Source organism: Artemia sp. Qi Xiang Cuo, chromosome 18 (genome assembly GCF_049724085.1).
Source record: "Artemia sp. Qi Xiang Cuo chromosome 18, ASM4972408v1, whole genome shotgun sequence".
Taxonomy (NCBI): domain Eukaryota; kingdom Metazoa; phylum Arthropoda; class Branchiopoda; order Anostraca; family Artemiidae; genus Artemia; species Artemia sp. Qi Xiang Cuo.
Genome location: NC_142811.1, coordinates 18,249,847 through 18,271,924, shown reverse-complemented (window position 1 = coordinate 18,271,924; position 22,078 = coordinate 18,249,847). Strand labels below are relative to the sequence as shown.

The window sequence follows — 22,078 nt, the reverse complement described above, 5'->3', positions numbered from 1 at the left end:
AAAAACTAATTGGTTAAATTTTGTGCATCACTTTTGCATCAATTTGAAATGATTGTTAGTATTGTTCACCCCTACTAATAGGTATGGGGATCGGTGTTGTCGGAAGTATGGGATTTGCAAACATTGCAGTTACTTCTCCTTGAAGAGTCCTAAAAAGTAGACTAAGAATGCAGATTCAAAACTATAGATCATGGAAAGCTGATACAATAAGAATATTTGGCCCTTTACCATCAACCGACTACTAGAGCCAGTGATAATGTAGCAATACCTTAGTTTAGATATAATACCCTTTCTTAGAGCTCATTTTTCTTCAGACCTCAAGAGGGCTGAACACCTCAGCAAAGTGAGATTCTCCTGCTCCAGAAAGCTAGAAGTTATTTTAAGACGCAAAACTCCTCCCTGCCGGATTTATGTTGACCCATTTCACATTATTCGTCAGACCAGTCATAAAATATGCATGTTTATTTTTTCTGGTGCTTTAAAAAGTCACACCGCTCCTCTTAAACGTGCCCGGAATCGAAAAGCTTCTAGAAACCCTTATACCCAACCCCTACAATTGATCCAAGATGGTTTCGATGTGGTGACTAAGACGGTCTGTTACAAATCTATGCCTTTCCCTCCATTAGAGGAGTTATCGAAGCTCATTCCTGAAAGAGCAAAGCCTTTAAGGGCAAATTGCCAAAGCACAGCGGTGGGACTACCCTGAGCAGGGTACACCCCGTCAGGAATGCCTAAACAATGATGCTTCGCCTGATGATTTGTCGCCAATTGGGCTAGCCTACCAGCAGAGTTAATCCCTGAACATCCCGTCGGCGCCTGAAACATTCAAGTAAAGGTACAATAAACACATCACATAAATAAAATGAGAGAATTACAAGTAGAGCCATATCTTCATTTTTGAGGGAGCCACGAAAATTGTAAAAAAAAAGACAACAATAATAAAATAAAACATACCCAGTTGAAATAGACAAACTTAAAAGATGTCGGTAGAATCAATTCCTTTCTTTGTAAAATTAGTGCTCCCAGCCATAATGAATACCATAGGAATAAGTCTTCTCAACATAGGAATAATAACTTCTAATGTCAAATACTGACCATCATTAAAACAGATAGATTTTTATCCATAAACACTGCAGGAACAAAAGCGAAGAGTGATATCACAGACCTCATCAACCACTGTGAGGCTCTTCGACCAGAGGTGCTCACTGGAAGCCCTTTAGAAAAAAGAAGACAAGAAACTCCATTAATTGCTTTTAAAAAAGGCATTTTGAAGATTTAATTTCAGCCTCATTTAATAATATCTTAAAGTTTATAATTTATAATCGAATATAAGTTATCTGATAAGATAAAATTCAACGCATTTTCTAGCAACATCTCAATTACATAACTTCAATTATGCTATTGACCCTCTCATTCCCTCCTTCGTTTTGCGCTGTCAAATGAAGAAACCGAACAAAAACAGTTATCCCGTTCCTCATGTGTCTTAAGTTACAAACTATAATATAACTATAACACAAACATAACGTAACAGAAGAATGGAGGCAGGTGCTTTAATTTTTCGTCTTTTACAGGGCCTACCCTACTTATGATTTCGCATGTCCCATCGTTGATTCCGAAGAGGGAGTCACACATGCTCTGAGAACAACAGAATACCATGATAGAGATGCCCAGTACTATTGGCTTTGTGATGCTTTGGGCATAAGAAAGCCTTATATTCACGGCTACGCCCGATTGTGTATGAATAATATAGTTCTATCGAAGAGAAAGCTTACAAGGTTCGTCAACGAAGGATATGTTGATGGATGGTTAGTTTCTTCTTTTTAATTATATTTCTTTAAACAGAATATTTTTTTTCAATATAGTTTTATATTGAAAAATAAACTAATATAGTTTATTATGCTTTGTAGTGTGCTGTTTTATGGCTGGTTAGTCCTAAACAGTCCTCACTTACTCTGTTTTTTTTCCTCTCATGTTTTTGATCAGAGTAATCTTTACTGAAGTTATGTTTATTTTTGGGTGTTTGGCAAACATGCTTTTTTCTAAGGGAAAGCTTGTATGCGTTAACGAAGGACATGTTGATGGATAGTTATTTATTTCTTTTCAATTTGCATTTCCTTAAACAGAATGTTTTATTCACTAACGGTTTTTGCCTCTCTTGCGCTCGGGGTAAAATCTGGATTATCTCCCCCTCTTGTCTCCCACAACATTTTCGGGGCAAATTAAAAAATAATAATCATTTATTAGCAAAATTATTTTCAGTTTACTAATTAATTAATAATTTATTTTTTAGTTCATTGTTTTTTAAATTACTTAAATATTATTAATTATTTGAATTAATTATTTAATTAATATTGTTTAATTGTTTTTATTTTTAATTTATTTTGTCAATTCATTAATAATGTATAATTTACTAATTGCGCCCTCTACTTTATTTTTATAGAAATGAAATTTCAAAAATTACAAAATATTATAACCGTTAGATTGTTTATTGGAAATTTTGAGCCCTTAGAATGTCTACACGGGGGGCAAACGCCCTCTTTTTCCCCATAAAACTGCCTCTGATTTTATTTAATAGTCTAATGTTCTTTATTAACCATGTATTTTGCTGTCGTATGACTTATTTTCTCGCTTTTCATTCTTCATTCTGTCGCTTACTTAGATTTTTTTCTTCTCATTTTTGTGATAAACATAGTATATATCTATTTGTAAGTTTTTTAAAAACAAATTTTTGCTTAAGAGAAAGCCTGTATACATTGATCGATGGTTAGTTTCATTTGTTTTTTTATTTCTTTACAATGTTTTTCAATATTCTAATATATATGTTTCCCTAGTATGTGTTAATCCCTTTTTGACTGAACTTCCCCTGTTTCCTTTTTGCCCCGTCGCTCACTTTGATTTTGTACTCTGACCTTGTAGACTGATATACTGCTACCTACACTACATTATGTAGCTCATAGCTTAGGGGGCACGACCCGGCAGTATAGTTGGAATTAATACAGCTGCAATTCTTTATAAATTAACTGGTCTCAGTTTATTGATACATAATTCGGTTATAAATGGTGAATTATTTTCGCTTCGATTAAGTAGTAATTTACTGTGATTTTACTGATTTACTGTGATTTTACTGTGATTTACTGTGACTTACTGTGACTCTACTGTGATTTACTGTGATTCAGTAGACAGAATATACAGTATTGACAAAGGCTATACTCCCCGTTACAAAAATTTGAAACAGATTTAAAACCATACAAGATTCATACTCCGCCATCACGCACGCGCATGACAAATGTTTCCGATCTACACATCACGATGAAATTATGGAAACTGAACTAAGGTTATGACGTATATTGCCAGGGACGATAAGCGCGGTATCAGATGTGTATCATGTTTGGAAAAAGAAGACGCTACAGTCTACAGTGGACGTAAAAGATGCAGCACTGGCTTAAGTTTGTAAGCCTCCTGGGAGATAGGTTAGCAAATGCAGCTTATTTGTGGATGTTACGGTCGAAGCGGATAGGATCAAATAAAACCTGTTTTACAAGGAGCAGGACTATCAAAGTCGTTTATTGTTATTAACAAAAAATAGAGGCTTTTGTTGGTTGCTGATTATACAAAAATAAAATTAGACACCTGCAGCAACTAATAAAATCAAATACTACTACACAAAACAAAAATCAATACTTGATATTTCAGAATTAAAGCTGGGGTGCTCATATTCATACTGGTAAATATCATTACTGGGCAATGAGCTCTTGAATTGTGCACAGCTTTCAGTAAATAGACACGTGAATAATGTGGTACTGACTTAAAGCTGTGAGTCTTTGACTAGTTAGCAAATGCAGCTTATTTGGGGATGCCACGGTAGAAACAGAAAAGATCTTGGCTGTATTAAACAGAAGCTGTATTAGGTGGAGTAGGACTATCATATGTTTGAGATGACTGCCTTAATTGTTAGATTTATTACTACCATAGCCAAGAAAGATTTTTCTTCTCTTGCATAATACAAAGATACAATAAACCACGTTGAGTAACTAATACCAATGCAAAAAACACAAATCAACACTTCATACTTCAGAACTAGAGTTGGGTTTGTATGAGTTTTTTTATGTTTTTCAGTTTTTATGAATCAGCCTAAGAATTGGCTTCTTAAGTCTCACTTCTTTCCAAGAATTGGTATTTTGTTATGGAGGTAGTGGGGTTTGTGGCATGGATCTTGACTCCGTTTTTATGAATCAGCCAATAATAATTAAAATCAAAATATTTCTACTTCCGCTATCAAAGGAACAATGTGGACATTGAATTGCGAAAATTTAGTCTTAACATTGAAGCCACATTTTGGAGGTATCGTGATAAGTCGTTGTGTTTGCTAAGATCATAAGGCATTATTAGGGCCCAGTGAAGGAAGCCTTACTTAATACGGTAAGTAAGAACCCGCCTAAAATCTACATCTTCTTATAGCTTAGCATTTTCAGCCTCATACTAGAGCTGGGATTCTCTAATTCATACTGGTGAAAATCACCGCTGGCTAATGAGCTCTTGAATTGTGCAAGGCTTTCAAAATATACGACATCATCTGAAAGATTGTTAGGGCGGTTAAATCTCGAAAATCAAAACTATTCGAACCGATCTTCTATTAACTATTGAGGGACCAGACAAGGATGTTGCCTAGTAGCTCTGAAGAACATGCTCAGATCTATATTATCAGTATAATGGTCAAGTCTTGAAATTAAATTCTTGAATTCCACATTTCAGTCCGGAAAGTAAGAAAATCGGAGACATTGAAGTTTTATGCCTATACTAAAAAGGTTTTTGATTTAAAATTTTATTTTAGATTTGACTTACAAACCGAAACGTTTGGGTCTTGATTTTATATTTGAATGAATTGTCTATCGAAAAAAGGATTTTTGAAAGAAGAATGCTGGGCCCAGGTACTCTTCTATTCACTTCTGAGCGACACAACTTGCAAGATCGTCGCCTAGTAGCTCTGACATGCGAAATTTGAAGAACATACTTGGCTCCATATTATCAGTATGATGGACAATCCTTGAATTCCAGATTTGAATCCAGGAAGTAATATCAGAGACATTGAAGTTTTATGCATATGCGAAAGAGGTTTTCGCTTTGAAATTTTATATAAATTTGACTTACTGTGTCTTGATTTTATATTTGAATGAATTATAAAATAGAATAAAGGTTTCAAAAGGAAAGGGCTAGCCCCAAATACCAATTACTCTTGTCTCAGATGTAATTTAGAAGTGAGGGACATGGCCCCACTTGAAGTGGAGTTCTTGAAATGGAGTGGCCCACTGGAGAAGTGGAGTGTTTATAGAGGGCCAGCTACTTTCTCATTTCAGAAGTAATTTTTAGGATTATACTCTCAAGTTCCCAGGAATCCTGCAGACGACTATTAAATGGATATTAATGAACTGTTGACGAAAGTATGTTGTTTTAAGCTCCGTTTTTGGGGGATATTGATATTTGTTTTATTTATATTGTAATGCGTATTATTGGATTGTGTTGTATGGCCTTGTTTGGCTTATAATAAAAATTTTATTATGGAAAACTGAGAAGAGATGAACCTGCGGCTATTTAAGATGGATTCATCAGGAACTAATAACAACTGGTACGATTAATAGTGTGACCTATCAGAACTAGAAAAGTTCAAAATAACCTTAATTTAATATTAAATTAAGCACTTAATTATAATATAGTAATGATATATATATATATATATATATATATATATATATATATATATATATATATATATATATATATATATATATATATATATATATATATATATATATTAATAAACAATTACAATGTAGTATAACAATTAAAATATAGTATAGAATAACATAAATATGGTAATAAATAATAATACAATTTTGATTTCAATTGAAGGTCTAGGTTTACGTGGATCCAATTGAAAATCATTTGGAAGCAGGTAGGTTTTTTTATTTTCTGGAATTCAGAAGATTCTGAAAAATTCTTTTGTTTTTATTTTGTTTAATTATGAAGCAGTCCGTCATAGTTTAATTTTTAGAACAAAGGCCGCTCAAATAAAATCCCGGATGAAACAGTGGAGACTGGGAAAGAGATAAATGACTTTAAAATGTACTAGTACGACTAACAACTCACTATTGCACCATGTTGCCTGAGGCCAACAGGACTACGCGCGCTCCTTCTCCATCCCAATCTATTCAAAGCTTCATTCTACATCCTCCCAAGAAGTTCCAATTTCCTTGAATTCCTTTCTTACGACCTTCTTCCACCCCATTCAGGGATGACCAGCTTTTTTTTTGACCCTAGATTTGGCCGAAAAGGAGGATGTTTGACAATCTGTCATCCTTAATTCCACAAAATGTGTCCTAGCCTTTTCAACCTCTCTGTCATTATAACCCTAAGAAGTGCTTTATAATATTTTTTTTGGTACCTTTTAATTCCAATTTAAAATCGATAATCTGTTTTTTTTTCAAGGGATGATACAAGAACTGTTAGCGGAGTGCTTCAAAGAGGAATGACTGTGGAAGGAATTCGAAATTTTATCATTGCTCAAGGATCATCACGATTTGTAGTCAACATGGGCTGGGACAAAATTTGGGCCATTAATCAGCAGGTAAGTACATACACATAATTTTTCCGCTAGTCCGCAGTTGAATAATCTGTTTGTTGAAATGGAGCAAGTCCAGTGCCAATGTAGGGAATTTCTAAGAACTATTGAGAATCCGAAAGTTTAGTATTTTTCTTTTTAAAAAGGTCATAGATTCTAAATATCCTGGGTCGCCCTCAATGACAGTCAGCAAGGGCGGATCCAGGATTTCTTTTAGGGGAGGGGGTGCAAAATAGGTTGATCCGATCAACTTACGTTAGGAGCAAGTTTAATTAACGTAAACTTGCGTTAATTAAGTAAATTACACTACTTTAGACTACGTTAGGGGGGGGGGGGCCTGGATCTGCCACTGACTGTCAGGATGTTCTATATAATGATTTGTTGAAGTATGATGCGTTGCTCGGATATGATTTCGTTAGCATATCAGAGAGACACTTGAATCTTGAATACTTCATTCTTTGATTACTATGACATTCATATTATTATTGTAACAAAGTATTATTAACAATTCCAAAACTTCTAAGAGTTTATTACGAGGGGTATCGAGAAAGTATGTTTTAGAATTAAAAATAAACAACGTATAAGAAAATAAATGTATTATACAGTTGAAAGCGCACTAAGGCCCGCTCCTGGCGGTTACAGAGGAAAACTTTATCTACTTTTGGATAGCCCCTTGAGAAATGAATTGAAATGAATTACAGCACTGTCAATACAGTTTATGTATATTTAGACATCTTATGAACCTGAAATTTCAGTGCTTTCAATGTAGTGTTTATGATAAATGGTACTAAATAGAAAATCAGATAATCGTATTCTTAATTAAAATTTTATGCTGCTAGACGTTTACCCTTATTAAAGAAAGCTAAAAAAAATGTAAGAGAAATGGGCCAAAAAAATATGAGGTTGCTTTCTTCATGTTGAGTACTATTACTCTAAATATATTAATATTGTTTTAAGGTAGTCAAATAGAAATCTTGAAAGACCCTTTGAGTCTGAAGTTATTGCACTTTCAATGCTTTGTTTTCGTTAAATTTGACTACATACAAAATTAGAAAATCCTAATTTTAGTTAGTTTTTTTGCTGTTAAAATATCCCTTTTAAAATAAAATAAGCTTACGAATGATTTTTATGCATAAAACTTGTCACCAAAAAAGGGAAGAGAAATCAATATTTTTGAAACAACCCGTATTTTTTGTTCCTTTTTATTACAATGATTAAAAATATTTTAGTAAACAGGTCGTTCAGTAATCAGAATTGAATTTTGGCAAACCATTCAGACTTTAAATTGCTGCTCTGTCAATACAGCAGGTTGACTTCGAATAAAACACAGTTTAAAAGAATACAAAATAATGTTTTATCTGTAGATTTATTAGCACTTACTATTGACAAAGAAAATATCTATAGATATTTTAGTCCGATCGCAGAGCAACCAAAATATGAATTTTAACAACCTATTGAAAATTAAATTGCACCATTTTCAATACAGTGCATATAACTGAAAATGTCATTTTGCGTGTACAGTTTTTGGCGTCAATAAGTTGGCGACTTTTTCGTTTTTTGTTGTCTTTTCCAGTCGTGTTTCTTTTTATGGTACTTGTTAATTAAAAGAAAAACACACAAGAATTAATCTTATGTTATATATAAGAAAAATGGTTTAGTAGACGAGGTATGGGTGATTCAATGCATTGGACTTAGACAGAATGCATTGGAATTGTATAGTTTGAGCTATATATTTGCACATTAGGGGAGTGGGTGTTAGGTTAGGTCATGGGCGCTGTTCAAATACCTTACCCCACCCCTCCCGCCTTTAATGTTCAAATATATATCCCAAATTATATAATCGTATAAACTTAATATTATACTTCATTAGGATTAACCCTACTTCATTTCTTGGCTGTGTTTCGTTTAATTAACAATTGCCCTGTATATATCTATAGCAAATAGAAACCTCGTTGAAATTCAGTTTTATCTTTTCAGGTAGTTGAACCAATTGCCCCACGCTACACTGCCATTGAGAAGGAGGGAAGAGTTCCGGTATTTATAAGCGGGGCTAAAGAGGACGCGCTGACAGTTCAAAAGCATCCTAAAGATGAAAAGATTGGGTATAAAACGGTTTGGACGGCACCAAAAGTGTTAATTGAGGCTGCTGATGCTGAAATGTTGAAGGTAAATGTTTAAGTGCATAATAAATCGTGAAATTTAGTCTATTTATAACAAAAATTTACAAATTATCTACTGTCGCTGCGCAACCATTCACGTCTTAACCATTATTCACCAAAACTGTTAATTGAGGCTGCTGAAGCTGAAATGTTGAAGGTAAATGTTTAAGTGCATAATAAATCGTGTAATTTAGTCTATTTATTACACAAATTTACAAATTATCAACTGTTGCTGCGTAACCATTCACGTCTTAACCATTATTCACCAAAACTGTTAATTGAGGCTGCTGAAGCTGAAATGTTGAAGGTAAATGTTTAAGTGCATAATACATCGTGTAATTTAGTCTATTTATCGCACAAATTTACAAATTATAAACTGTTGCTGCGCAACCATTCACGTCTTAACCATTATTCACCAAAACTGTTAATTGAGGCTGCTGAAGCTGAAATTTTGAAGGTAAATGTTGAAGTGCATAATACATCGTGTAATTTAGTCTATTTATAACAAAAATTTACAAATTATCAACTATTCCTGCGCAAACATTCACGTCTTAACCATTATTCACCAAAACTGTTAATTGCGGCTGCTGAAGCTGAAATGTTGAAGGTAAATGTTTAAGTGCATAATACATCGTGTAATTTAGTCTATTTGTAACAAAAATTTACAAATTATCAACTGTTGCTGCGCAACCACTCACGTCTTAACCATTATTCACCAAAAGTGTTAATTGAGGCTGGTGATGCTGAAATGTTGAAGGTAAATGTTTAACTGCATAATACATCGTGTAATCTAGTCTATTTATCACACAAATTTACAAATTATCAACTATTGCTGCGCAACCATTATTCTGCACTAAAGTTACATGGAACGAGAGACAAAAAAAATTATTCAAGATTAGCAGATCAGCTAAATAAATGGGAAAAATACTCCAGTTTAAAAAAAGCTTCGGAAGATATCTTAGTATCCACCACATGTGTTAAGACAATTGAGGCATGCTCAATAAAAATTGGCAAACTGTTTGAAATATCTGACTGGAAGATCGCCCACCGTTATTAAGATATCTGACATTAACTATTTATGCTTATATATTTTAATCCAACGAAAGAGGATTAAAAATATGTTCCGGTCGGTATCTTGAAATCTGTAGTTATCAGAGCAAATAGAGCAGAACAGTTTTAAGATCTATAATAAGCACGAAAAAATACATTAGAAAAAGATTCAGATATAAGAATTAGTGTGCAAATGAGCTCTTCTGTGATGTGTTTATCCAACGAAATCCAGATAAAGTGTATTAAAAAATATGTTTTTTTTATATCTTGAAAACCTGACTTGATAGAGCAAATAGTTGTCAGATTTATAATAAGCACGAAAAAAACACATTAGGAAAAGATATAGAGATAAGAATTAGTTTTCAAATGCGCCCTTAAGCATCTCTATGATGATTCATCCAACAAAATCCAATGCAGGGGGATTAAAAATGTGTCTGTCAAATATTGAATGCTGTCGTCAAACAATTTTCAGATTTGTCATCAGCATGACCAACTACCTTTAGAAAAATATATAGAGATAAGAACTAGTGTGCGAATGAGCCCTTAAACATCTCTCTATGACGATTCATCCAACGAAATTCTACAAAAGAGGACTACAAAATATATTTTTGTTGATAACTTGAAAACCCGGTGTGATAGAGGAAACCTGTTTGCAGATGTATAATCATGCTGTAAAACGAGTAACATCAGGTTGGGCATCGATGGCTTGTTATTTCATGATACCAACAAGACAGAAAGGATAAAAAAAAATAGTTAAACGGTTCTCCCAAAATTCACACATAAGGGAAAAATAATAAAAAATTATTTATGCTTCATATACTGGTACCTTAAAGTATGTTCAATCTTACAGACCACTTTTAACAATATTGTAAACGCAGACCAATTACCAATATAGATAACACAGACCTACCACTCAATTTAAGTGCAAACATACAAATCTTTGGTGGATGCGTTTCTACAAAAACTGTAGAAACGCATCAAGATGTGTTTATATTAATGTTTTTACGTTTTTACGTAACAGTCGGACAATAATTTCGGGGGGCGGGAGGGGGGGGGGGTAAACACCCTAACCCCCTCCCCCCCTGAATACGACCTTGATTATACGTACAGCGGAAAAATGTATGTATGAAGCTATATTTATTTTAACGCTATTTTTAAGTTGTATATGAAGATCAAAGAATAAGGATCAAGTCATTCTATATTCCATCCACTTGCTGTGTTCTGATTAAGTTGAAAATTGGCATCTACATTAATTCCTACCTTAGTTAAAATAATTTTCACTTTAATACTCTAGGCCCAGAATAGGAGACCCAGAATAAAAATGCCCCCTCTCCCAATATCGAACCCCGTGTTTAAACAACGGGGAACTTGAATAACTTACAGCCCTTGTCCCAGGGGCTGTGAGGGACCACGTCATCTCTGGAAGCATAATTAGCTGACCCTGAATTCAAAATCATGTATTCTGCAGTAGGCATCAAGACATGGCTAATTGTAGAAAAAAGCCAAGACAGATAGTCCGAGTAATTGAGAGGCAAGAATGTTTAAATGGCTATGTTGAACAAAATGCTATCTCTAAATTTGATCGAACTTTTTTTTTTGGGGGGGGGGAGGGTGATTGTCGAAAAATTTTATTTAAAAGCTTTTATCTAAATTAAAATTAATGGAGTTGGCAAATATTTTGAGGCAGTGTACTCGCGACTTGAGGAATTAAGAGACATAGTTATTTAAAAAAAGGTACACACAATCTTTACATAGCGCATAAAAGATTTGTTTAAATGCATTTTTGCCACTTTTTTGTATGTCGGACAAAGATTTCGGGGATTCAAACTTGGGTGGGACTCCCCTCAGGACAAAGATTTCGGGGGTTCAAACCTGGGACTCCCTTCCCTGGATATGGTCTTAATCTCTAAAATATAATTTCTCGTAGAAGGACGCTAACCTTGTGGCATCTCATATGCTCAAATCTACAGGAAGAGTTGCCAGCCAGAGAGTTGCCTATTTGGCTCATGACACCTCGAATACTGCCAACCATTCTTAGCTTTTAACTTCCGTTACGAAGGGAAACTAGAAATCCTCATAGAAATTGAGTTTTTAATAGTAACTTTTGGAAGCTTTATAGTTTGTAAGGCATTTTTGTGTTTTAATTCAATCCGGTATCCCAATTTCTTCTGCTTAATCCAGATTAATTTATCACTTCAACTTATTACTCCAGTTCATTCTCAGTAAATAGTTGATTTGAGTTTTAACTTTTGAGTTTTCCAAATTTTAGGAGGGAGAAAATAGCACGTTTGTCAACTATGGAAACATAATGATAAAGAAAATTCACCGCAAATACGGAAAAGTTGAATCTATTGAAGGGGATGCCAACTTGGACGACAAGGACTACAAGAAAACATTAAAGATTACGTGGCTTGCAGATACGCCCAAAACCCCTTTGATCCCTACTATCGAAGTAGATTTCGTTCATTTAATCAACAAACCTGTGCTGGACAAAGAGGAAGACTTTAAACAGTTCATTGGTCATCAGACTTGGGTATGTCTTTGTTTGTCTCCCTTCTCTTCTATCATTCTACGATCTTTTTGCTTGGTTGTGTATTAAGTCCTCACTCTTAGGGAAGGATGATAGTCAACGATTTTGTGATGGGGATTTCTCTGATGCATTAAACGAATCTGTACTGTACTGGTAAAATATTGTACTGGCACGTTAACAAATTGAGAGGTAGTAGTCAATCCGGACTTGTCCCAGTTAAAGATAGGAATGGGGTGGCAATTAGCGATAAGGAAAAAGCTAAAGCAAGATGGGCCGAACATTTTGAGAACTTGCTTAACCGAGATAGAGTTGCAGGAAAAAATATAGAGGAAAATGAAAAAGTTTGTGATACCTTGGATGTGAAGGAAGATTTGTTTTGTGAGGAGGAATTAGCAACAGTACTAAAAGGATTAAAGAATAATAAGGCTCCAGGCGCTGATAGGGTAGTAAATGAGTTTCTTAAATATGGTGGCTCTGAGGTTAGAAATAAGTTATTGAAGATTATGAATATGATTTTTGAAAAAGGGGAAGTACCTAACGATTTTAGGAAAACCTTAATTAAGCCACTTTATAAGAAAGGTGATAAAAGTGAGTGTGGTAATTATCGAGGCATTAGTCTGGTCTCTGTAGGTAGCAAATTGCTTAGTAATATGATACTTTTTAGACTGAGAGATGCCGTAGACAAAGTTTTAAGAGAAGAGCAGTGCGGTTTTAGAAAAGGTAGAGGATGTGTTGACCAAATTTTCACTCTTAGGTTAATAATTGAGAAGTGCCTAAGTTTTCAAACACCTTTGGTCCTCAGTATAATAGATTATGAGCAAGCGTTCGATTCTGTTGATAGAGGAGCTTTAGTAAAGGTTTTATCCTTGTATGGTATACCAGACAAATATATTAAAATGATTAGTGCTATATAAGGGAATAGCTCTGCTACTGTTAAGGTATGACATGAGGTTAGTAGCTGGTTTTGTATTAAATCAGGAGTTAAGTAGGGTTGTGTTCTATCCCCCTTTATATGGATCATTTTGATGGACTTTGTCTTAAGGAGCACAGGAAAGGCAATGGGAGACCACGGAATCAAATGGGGAGGAAAAAGTCTCCTGGACTTGGATTATGCTGATGATTTAAGCAACCTGGATGAAAGTGTGAGCAAAATGAATGAAGTTTTAGAGGTTTTGCGAGTTCAGGGTGCTAGTATTGGTTTGAAAATTAATGTTAGGAGGACTAAGTCACTAAGGCTAGGAATAAGTTAAGATGAAAAGGTGACGTTGGGTAACGATAAAATTGATCAGGTGGGCAGCTTCATTTACCTTGGTAGTATTAATAGTATAGATGGTGGAAGTAGTGAAGATGTTAAAAGTAGAATAGCCAAGGCTCAGGGTGTTTTTTCACTGTTAAAAATGTCTGGAAGAATAGGAAGATAAGTCTGCAAACCAAGATTAGAATATTAGAAGCTACAGTGATGACAGTGGTCAAATATGGCTCTGAAGCATGGACGATTCGAAAAGTGGATGAGGATTTGCTAGATGTTTTCCAGAGAAATTGCCTACGGATTGTTCTGGGTACCCGGCTGACTGACCGTATTTCATACAGTAGGTTGTACAAAAAATGTGGTTCAGTCCCGCTCTCTAGGGCTGTAATGAAAGAAAGGTTGAGGTGGCTAGGGCACGTTGTGCGGATGAAGGATGAGAGATTGCCGAAGGTTGTTCTTTTCGGCCAACCATCTAGGGCTAAACGGAAAGCAGGTTGTCCCCGTCTGGGGTGGGAGAACGTCATAAAGAAAGATTTAAAGGAAATGGGAACGTCGTGGGCGGGTATAAAAAGAAAGGCTTTGAATAGACTGGGGCGGAGGAGGATCCTGCGTAGCTGTGTTGGCCTCAGGCGGCTTGGTGCTGCGATGAGTTGTTAGTAGTAGTAGTAGTATTAAACGAATCGTCAAGTATCATAAAGTAATGTCTTGTAATATTTGGTCTTTTTCCTTGGTTGCGCATACAGTCCTCATCCCTTAGGAAAAGATTATTTTTTCCGAGAGTAATTTTTTTGATGCATTGGACGAGGCGTAATGTATCATAAAATAACGTATAATCGTAATATAACATATGATCCGCATATAATCGTAATGTACTGGACAAATGATTTTTATGCACGAGGGCTGTTTTTGAGACTTAACTTCACCGGCCTCCACAACCAATACCGTTGAGCACGATTTTTTCTCTCTAACCGTTGAAAGAACAGTTCCGTGACTGTTCTGTAACCAAAGCGTATCCATCTTCTAATTTTAATACCATGGTTTAAAGTATTACATAAATTTAGTGGCAAAAACCACTATTGTTCCGTGGTCGATTTAAAGGACAGTTCCGTGACTGTTCGGACGGAACTCACAGATCTTTTATATTTTACCGACCTGGTTTAAAGTATTCAATAAATATATTGGGAAACACCACTATTATTCCGTGGTCGATGTAAAGAACAGTTTCGTGACTGTTCAGGGACTAAAAATCTCCCGTATTTTTAATTTTACCACTCTGGCTTAAATTATTACATAAATATAGTAGTGAACATCGCTATTGTTCCGTTGCCATTTTAAAAAACAGTTCCATGACTGTTCTTTGACCAAAGCATGGTCATCTTTTTAAAATTTTACTACCCTGGTTTAAAGTATGGAATAAATATAGTGGGAAACACCATTGTTGTTCCGTGGCCGTTTTAAAGACAAGTTCTTTGACTAAAACACGTCTTCCTCCAGTTACAGTTTCTAATTTTTGGTAATTTATCATTATACCGTGAATATTACTGTTTTTCCGTGAATGCTTATAAGACTTAGTGACTTTTAACATTACAATTTTGTCCAGGATATCTGTACTGATTTTTTTTTCTCTGTTTTTGGGTGGTCAAGCAATCCTTGGATTGATGAAAGTAAGGGAAACGAGTCTATGTCTATGTCTCTAATTCGGACTGTGTAAGACAGCCCGACTGTCTTTTGCCCAAACCTAACATCTGTATTTTTTTTTCAAGAAAAATACAAAAATAGACTTTTTATTTTTGGAATAGGAGAAATAGATGAGAAATTGAATTTTGTCAGTAAGTTATTCCAAAATATGTTTTCTTCCCATATTCTACCAAGTTTTTGGGTTTCTTTTGCTTAAACTCTTAATAAAATATCTAATGACGAATACCTTTCAATCGTACAAAAGAAGATAAGATAATAGCGAAATTTGTAAAAACGGCGAATAAGACAGTTATTCACTGTCTTCTGTCACTGTCACTTTTTTTATTCAGCTGCGCACTATCGTCACTATGTAAATCCCAAACTTTTTGTTAAAATAAATACGCCGTTTGAAGTATAGATTGCATAACTGAAATATACTTGTATAAATTCCTTATAATATTAAAAAGCGAACTGGAAAACGGCTATAAACACCAAGGAAATTGTAAAGAAAATAGAAAATTAATACAACATTAGCACCGCGTGGGGTATAATAACATTGAATTTAATAAAAGCTTTATGGATAGATTAAAACTTGAAAAAACCCATGCTTTCTAGTTATTTATAAACTAATGCCATCATTATTTTAGGTAGAAAAGGAAGGGGAGAAAATTGACAAAGGTAAAAATTGATACAGATAGATATCAAAGATACTATGATAGAGATCAAACCCTTTTTAAAGGCCTTTTAGAGACCATATGTTTTTTCCCTGTGTTATAGTTGGAAAAAAAAAAACAAAAAAAAAAACAACAACAAATTGTTACAGGTTAAATTCAATAAAAGGATGTCTGCTCATGCCATTATTAGATTGTTAATTAGAGTTGCAGTCATGTTTCTGTTTCGTTTTTCTTGTTTGAAAAGCAACAACTGGCTTGAAAAACTTCTTCGACCTTAGCTCCTCCTTCTTCTCTGGAAATGCTTTTTTTCATTTGGGCAAGATTATGATACTTTTTTCCCGACTTTAAATTGATGATCTTTTATTGAATGATACCGTAAATTCTGACTTCTGTAGTGGAAGAGAGCCCTATTTTTTTACTATATGCTTAATACACTTAACTTGATTTAACAGCATCTACATTTGGTTTCATTATATTTCTCTATTTTTTATAATATGTTTCAGTTATTTGTCAGGGTTCATGTTGTAGTTTTGAAAAGTGAGAACAAGCCCGAAAAAAACTATTATTGGACCTTAGTCCCTCACCATTCTCTGGAAATAACTTTTTTTTCATTTGGGCAAGATTGTGATACTTTTTTCCCGACTTTAAATTAATGATATTTTATTGAATGATACCAGAAATTCTGACTTTTTTGTAGTGGAAGAGAGCGTTATTTTTTTTACTATATGATTAATATACTTAACTTGATTTAAAAGTATCTACATTTGGTTTTATTATATTTCTTTTTGTTTTTTATAATTGGGTTTAGTTATTTGTCAGGGTTCATGTTATAGTTTTTAAAAGTGAGAAAAAGCCCTAAAAAAACTCTTCTTGGACCTTAGTCCCTCATCACTCTCTATAAACAACTTTTTTTTCATTTGGGCAGGATTATTATAATTTTGTCCGACATTAAATTGATGATCTTTTATTGAATGATAACAAAAATTTTGACTTTTTTGTAGTGGAAGAGAGCCCGGGTTTTGCATTATATGCTTAATCTACTTAACTTGATTTAACAGCATCTTCATTTGGTTTCGTTATATTTTTTTATTGTATATAATATGGTTCAGTTATTTGCCAGGGTTCATGTTATAGTTTTTAAAAGTGACAACAAGCCCAAAAAAAGCTGTGCGTGGACCTTAGTCCCTCACCGCTCTCTGGAAATAACTTTTTTTTTTATTTGGGCAGGATTAGGATACTTTCTCCTTACTTTAAGTTGATTATAATGAAACCAAAAATTTTGACTTTTGTTCTGAAAGAGAACCATTTTTTTTTTTACTATCTGTTTAATCTACCTAACTTAATGTAACAACATCTATATTGGATTTCTTTTTATTTCTTTGTTTATCATTGTGTTATTAAGTTATTTTTCACGGTTGCTGTTATAATCTTTAAAAGCAAAACAAGCTTGAAAAAAAACCTTTCTCGTTCTTTAGTCCATCCCCCCTCTTAGAAACTTTGTTGTTTTTGTTTTTTTTTTTTGGGGGGAGGGGGGATGGTAAGACTTGGAATTTTTTCATTCAGAGTCGCTGTCATAGTTCTTTTTGTTTTCTATTTCGAAAAGCAGCTGCCTGACGATCCCAAACTTAAGATATTAAAGAAAGGGGACATAGTTTTCTGGACCGAAATGTCATACTTTTTGTATAAGCAATACTTAGCGCGCATCCTGACAACAAAAATTTTCATTTTTGCAATTATACAAGTGAACAAAGCTAAGGATTTCAGTCTTACTAGAATAGGGATTTAAATTTTTTTTTTTTTTTTTATCATGTAAAACGAGCTGCAATAAAAAAAGCTCATAAAAAAAGTAGAAGGGAGTAGTTATTTGTTTACCCGAAACTTTGAACAGGAAGAAGAAGATTATTCTCTCTCTTCCTGATAAGGAAGAGGAAGGAAGGTTCTCTCCCTCGGGAGGGGAACTCTTCCTGAAGAGGAAGAGAAACAGGAAGGGGGTAGAGAAATCGAATGAGCAAAAGAACAGGCTGATCAATAAGAGGAATCTTTCAAAGGCTGTAGAAAAGAATATGGGTAACTTATAAGACTGGGAACTGGTGCTAGTGTCGCAAAAAAAAAAAAAAAAAACTATCAATGTCATCTAGGCTTTGGTGACACTTGGCATTTTTTCAAGCTTCAAAATCCTTTTTCTGTCAGGAACTCGGATCAGACATTATTACACTAATTTCACAAATCTCAATTAATCTTATTATTACATTGAAAGAATGTCAAGCGTCGCCAAACGATAGACGGTGTTGATAGTTTTTTGTTGAATCTAGCGCCACTTCCCCTCTTCTAAGTCACTCTTACTCTTTGTGTTGTAACTTTAAGTGTTTTGAAGTGTGCTTAAAGAGCAGCACTTAGATATTAAAACGTGATCACTGTCCGAAAGGTCAAAAGACAAAACTAGGAGTAACTTTTTCTTTCTAGATCTAATGTATTTCTCAGGCTTTAAATTTACAATTTCTTTAGTCAATTACATTTCTAGGAGCAAAGGGGATATCTATATCTAGGAGTGGATAAGGGGGACATAACTTGATTAAACAGCATCTAAATTAGGTTTTTTTTTTGTTTCTTTATTTCTTGTAATGTTTTTAAGTTATTAGTCAGGGTCGTTGTTAATTTTTTTTTGTTATCTAGTTTGAAAAGCAGCTCCTTGGTGATCCCGAACTCAATAACTTAAAGAAAGGTGACATAGTTCAAATTCTGCGCAAGGGTCTATACATTTGTGACGAGCCATTGCATGTTAGTCCTTTAACATCAGTTGAACACCCAGTACTGCTGTTCAAGATTCCAGATGGGAAGCCAGCTCCTGTAGCTACTAAACCCCAAACCCAGGTTTGTTTGTTTTCCTTTGTGAGTTCTGACCTTGCTTGGTTGGAAAACAGTTAGCCCTGCCGATTGTTAGAGGTTCAACATTATATGTGAATAATCTTTTTTAAACATTCCGCTGGCGATGTGACTTTGTTAGATTTAGGTGGGACGGCAGTTCAGTCTCCATTCATATTTTCGCCAGTCCTATTTAACGTATGCTTTGAATGAGTTGCGAATTTTTAACTATATGGCTGACTCAGAGAGGGTGTTTAGGGGGGGGGGGCAGCGCGGACAGTAAAGAGGTCTTATTGTTTTATCCTCCGACACTAAGGAGGATTCAGTTTTCAGTAATGGCCTCTGATTCATAAAAACGTAAAGCTAAAAATAATTAAGTGAATTCAAAGTTTTTTAGTTCAATGGAAAAAAGTGACACCTTCATATCTTCAGTGGCGTAACTTTGTCAAAATATTGGGGGGACAAAGTGGGGGCCAATTTTCCCGAATCAAATGAAAATGACAATAAAAACTGAAATATAAGCCATTTGGTAGCATAAATATACTATATAGTGCTATAAAGGTAAATATATACTAAAGAAAACTGATCCGTTTCTGTTGATGCTTTAATTATGCAGGCGTATCTTAGTTTTGAAAAGATTATTGAAGATACTAAATTTCAGGTAGGGAGAGGGGCAAACTGGGGTTTGGGGGCAAGCTGAGGTCTGAAAGGGGCAGTCCCGCCTGCCCCATAGCAAATTATGTTCCTGTATCCCCCCCCCACACACACACAAGAATGTATCGCCGAGAATGCAGAGGGAGAGAGAGGGGGGAAGAGAGAAGATGAAAGACACACCAGAAAAAAAAACAATGGCGAACTTTTGTTCATCACTCATTACCCGTCGTTCATCAAGCCAGGGTGCAATGCAGAATAAACAGCATGAGGTACAAATAAAATGCATGAGGAGCAAACATAATGAGGTGCAATGCAGAATAAACAGCATGAGGTGCAAATAAAATGCATGAGGAGCAAACAGAATGAGGTGCAATGCAGAATAAACAGCATGAGGTGCAAATAAAATGCATGAGGAGCAAACATAATGAGGTGCAATGCAGAATAAACAGCATGAGGTGCAAATAAAATGCATGAGGAGCAAACAGAATGAGGTGTAGTGCAGAATAAACAGCATGAGGTGCAAATAAAATGCATGAAAAGCAAACAAAATGAGGTGCAATGTAGAATAAACAACATGAGGTGCAAATAAAATGCATGAGGAGCAAACAGAATGACGTGCAATGCAGAATAAACAGCATGAGGTGCAAATAAAATGCATAAGGAGCGATTGAATCCTAGCAAATGGGATTGTGTCTGATATGACCGGTGAAAGGGATAGAAATATTGCCTGATTGCATAGATGATACTGAAAATTCTTTCATTGCTATGCAATAAATTTCACTTGATAATTCTGTCATTATTTATATAATTAAAAAACGTTTTTAATACAAAAGTAAAAACACTGTAAAATTTAAATGTAAAAAAAAAAAAATATGAATTGTAATCTTTGAATTGATAAATGGTCTCTTTCAATCGACCCATAGTTCTTTGGCTCACGTGTATTGTTTTGAAGGAAAATGTATAATGTTTGACAGAAACTTGCCTTGGATACAAAATTTAAAGCTATTTTTTTCATAACTTCCATAATTTTATGAACATTTTTGTAAATATATTAGAATATATTAATTTAAATACTACGAAATAAAAAATTTAAAAAATTAGAAACTTTATTAAAATACACGCACGAAAAAAAAAAAATCCTAAAGAAAAATTTGTCTCGTTTTGGTAAATTGATGTATTTTTTTGTAGTTTCATTTTTACACCACAATACCTCCCAGTAATATATGTGCAATACCTTTTTGCGTTCTTGCTGGATATTCCAGTAGATAGGGGAGGGGTCAACCCCCAAGGAAGGTGAAAGAGCAGTGGAGTTTGAGCGATACGATAGTACTGGGTTTATCTTATTGATCGGAGGTGGGCTGGGTCTGGTAAAAGATCCTGAGTCCATTAAATCCATTTTTGTGTACCCATAGTGGCGTTTACAATGGATCGTATTATTTGATGTTCAAAATTAGCACAAACAAATGATTCTATTACTGTAATTTAGTGTTTTTCAGTGTGGGTGATGTACTAATAATTAGATTAAAAGCATGGGTTTTCAAAAACCCCTATCAAGATTGAAAAATAAATACTACAAGACATATATATATATATATATATATATATATATATATATATATATATATATATATATATATATATATATATATATATATATATATATATATATATATATATATATATATATATATATATATATATATATATATATATATATATATATATATATATATATATATATATATATATATATATATATTGAGCTGATGGGCGGGTACTTTAATCTTAACGAAAGTAAAAGTACCGTCAGTACTAAAGGTATTAGCTCATTTTATTTCAAACAGTTGTCTTGTCTAGTGTAAGTTTCGAAATTTTTATTGATTGAAGATCAGGTTCTTTTGTATGGGTGTTAGTTCACGAAAATCTGAGGGAGGGGGGCGAAATCTATTTTTCAAAATATTTTGCTGAGGGCATTTTTTTTCAATGAAAATATCAAAAAGGTTTTTTAGGGCTCAAAAAATGTATTTTTTCAAAATTCAGGGACGGAAATCGCACCCTCCCTTCAACTGCGTCTAAGAGACTTCTTTGAATTTTTTAGGGTCAAGTTAAATCAGAAAAACCCAGTTCAGGAACCACTGCGCCTTCAGGAACCATCGTTCTTGCTGACGGAAGTAGCATTTTATTTGTGTCTGAATTGCTCTAGAAGTGTGTAGAGGAAGCATTTTTTGGCATCCCATTTAAAATTTTAGTGTCCCAGTAGCGCTCAAGTTTTACTTTTTTATTCTTCCTTTTAAGTTGTATGTCAGTTTGGTTGTACTAAAGTAGCTGGTTTTTTGATTCATTGGGTGTCAAGGTCGTATTCAGGGGTGGGGGGAGGGGGGTTCTCCCCTGAAATTCTTTTCCGGCTTGCTAATGTACCATGAGCAAAATGCGATATATTTAAAATACCAAAGTTCCTTCTTTTTAAAGATAATTCCGGCTTCCTCTAATTAAGTTAAATCTATTTTCAAAAATGAAAAGTCCTTAATCAGCAAAGATAAAAAGTGCAGTCACCCTAAGAAAAAGAACGGCGCTATCCAAGCCTTAGATTTTGCTTAGAGAGTGAGT

General features: G+C 34.3%; 1 pseudogene across 1 annotated transcript in view; it reads left to right on the top strand.

Annotated features, from left to right (window-relative positions):
* LOC148941276 (bifunctional glutamate/proline--tRNA ligase-like) overlaps positions 1-22,078 on the top strand; it is a 92,327-nt pseudogene that overhangs the window by 5,309 nt on the left and 64,940 nt on the right. The window contains exons 2-7 of the transcript XR_016143260.1: positions 1,572-1,805; positions 6,484-6,626; positions 8,598-8,782; positions 12,095-12,358; positions 18,629-18,826; positions 21,570-21,642. The product of XR_016143260.1 is annotated as a bifunctional glutamate/proline--tRNA ligase-like (transcript). The remainder of the gene's footprint in view (positions 1-1,571; positions 1,806-6,483; positions 6,627-8,597; positions 8,783-12,094; positions 12,359-18,628; positions 18,827-21,569; positions 21,643-22,078) is intronic.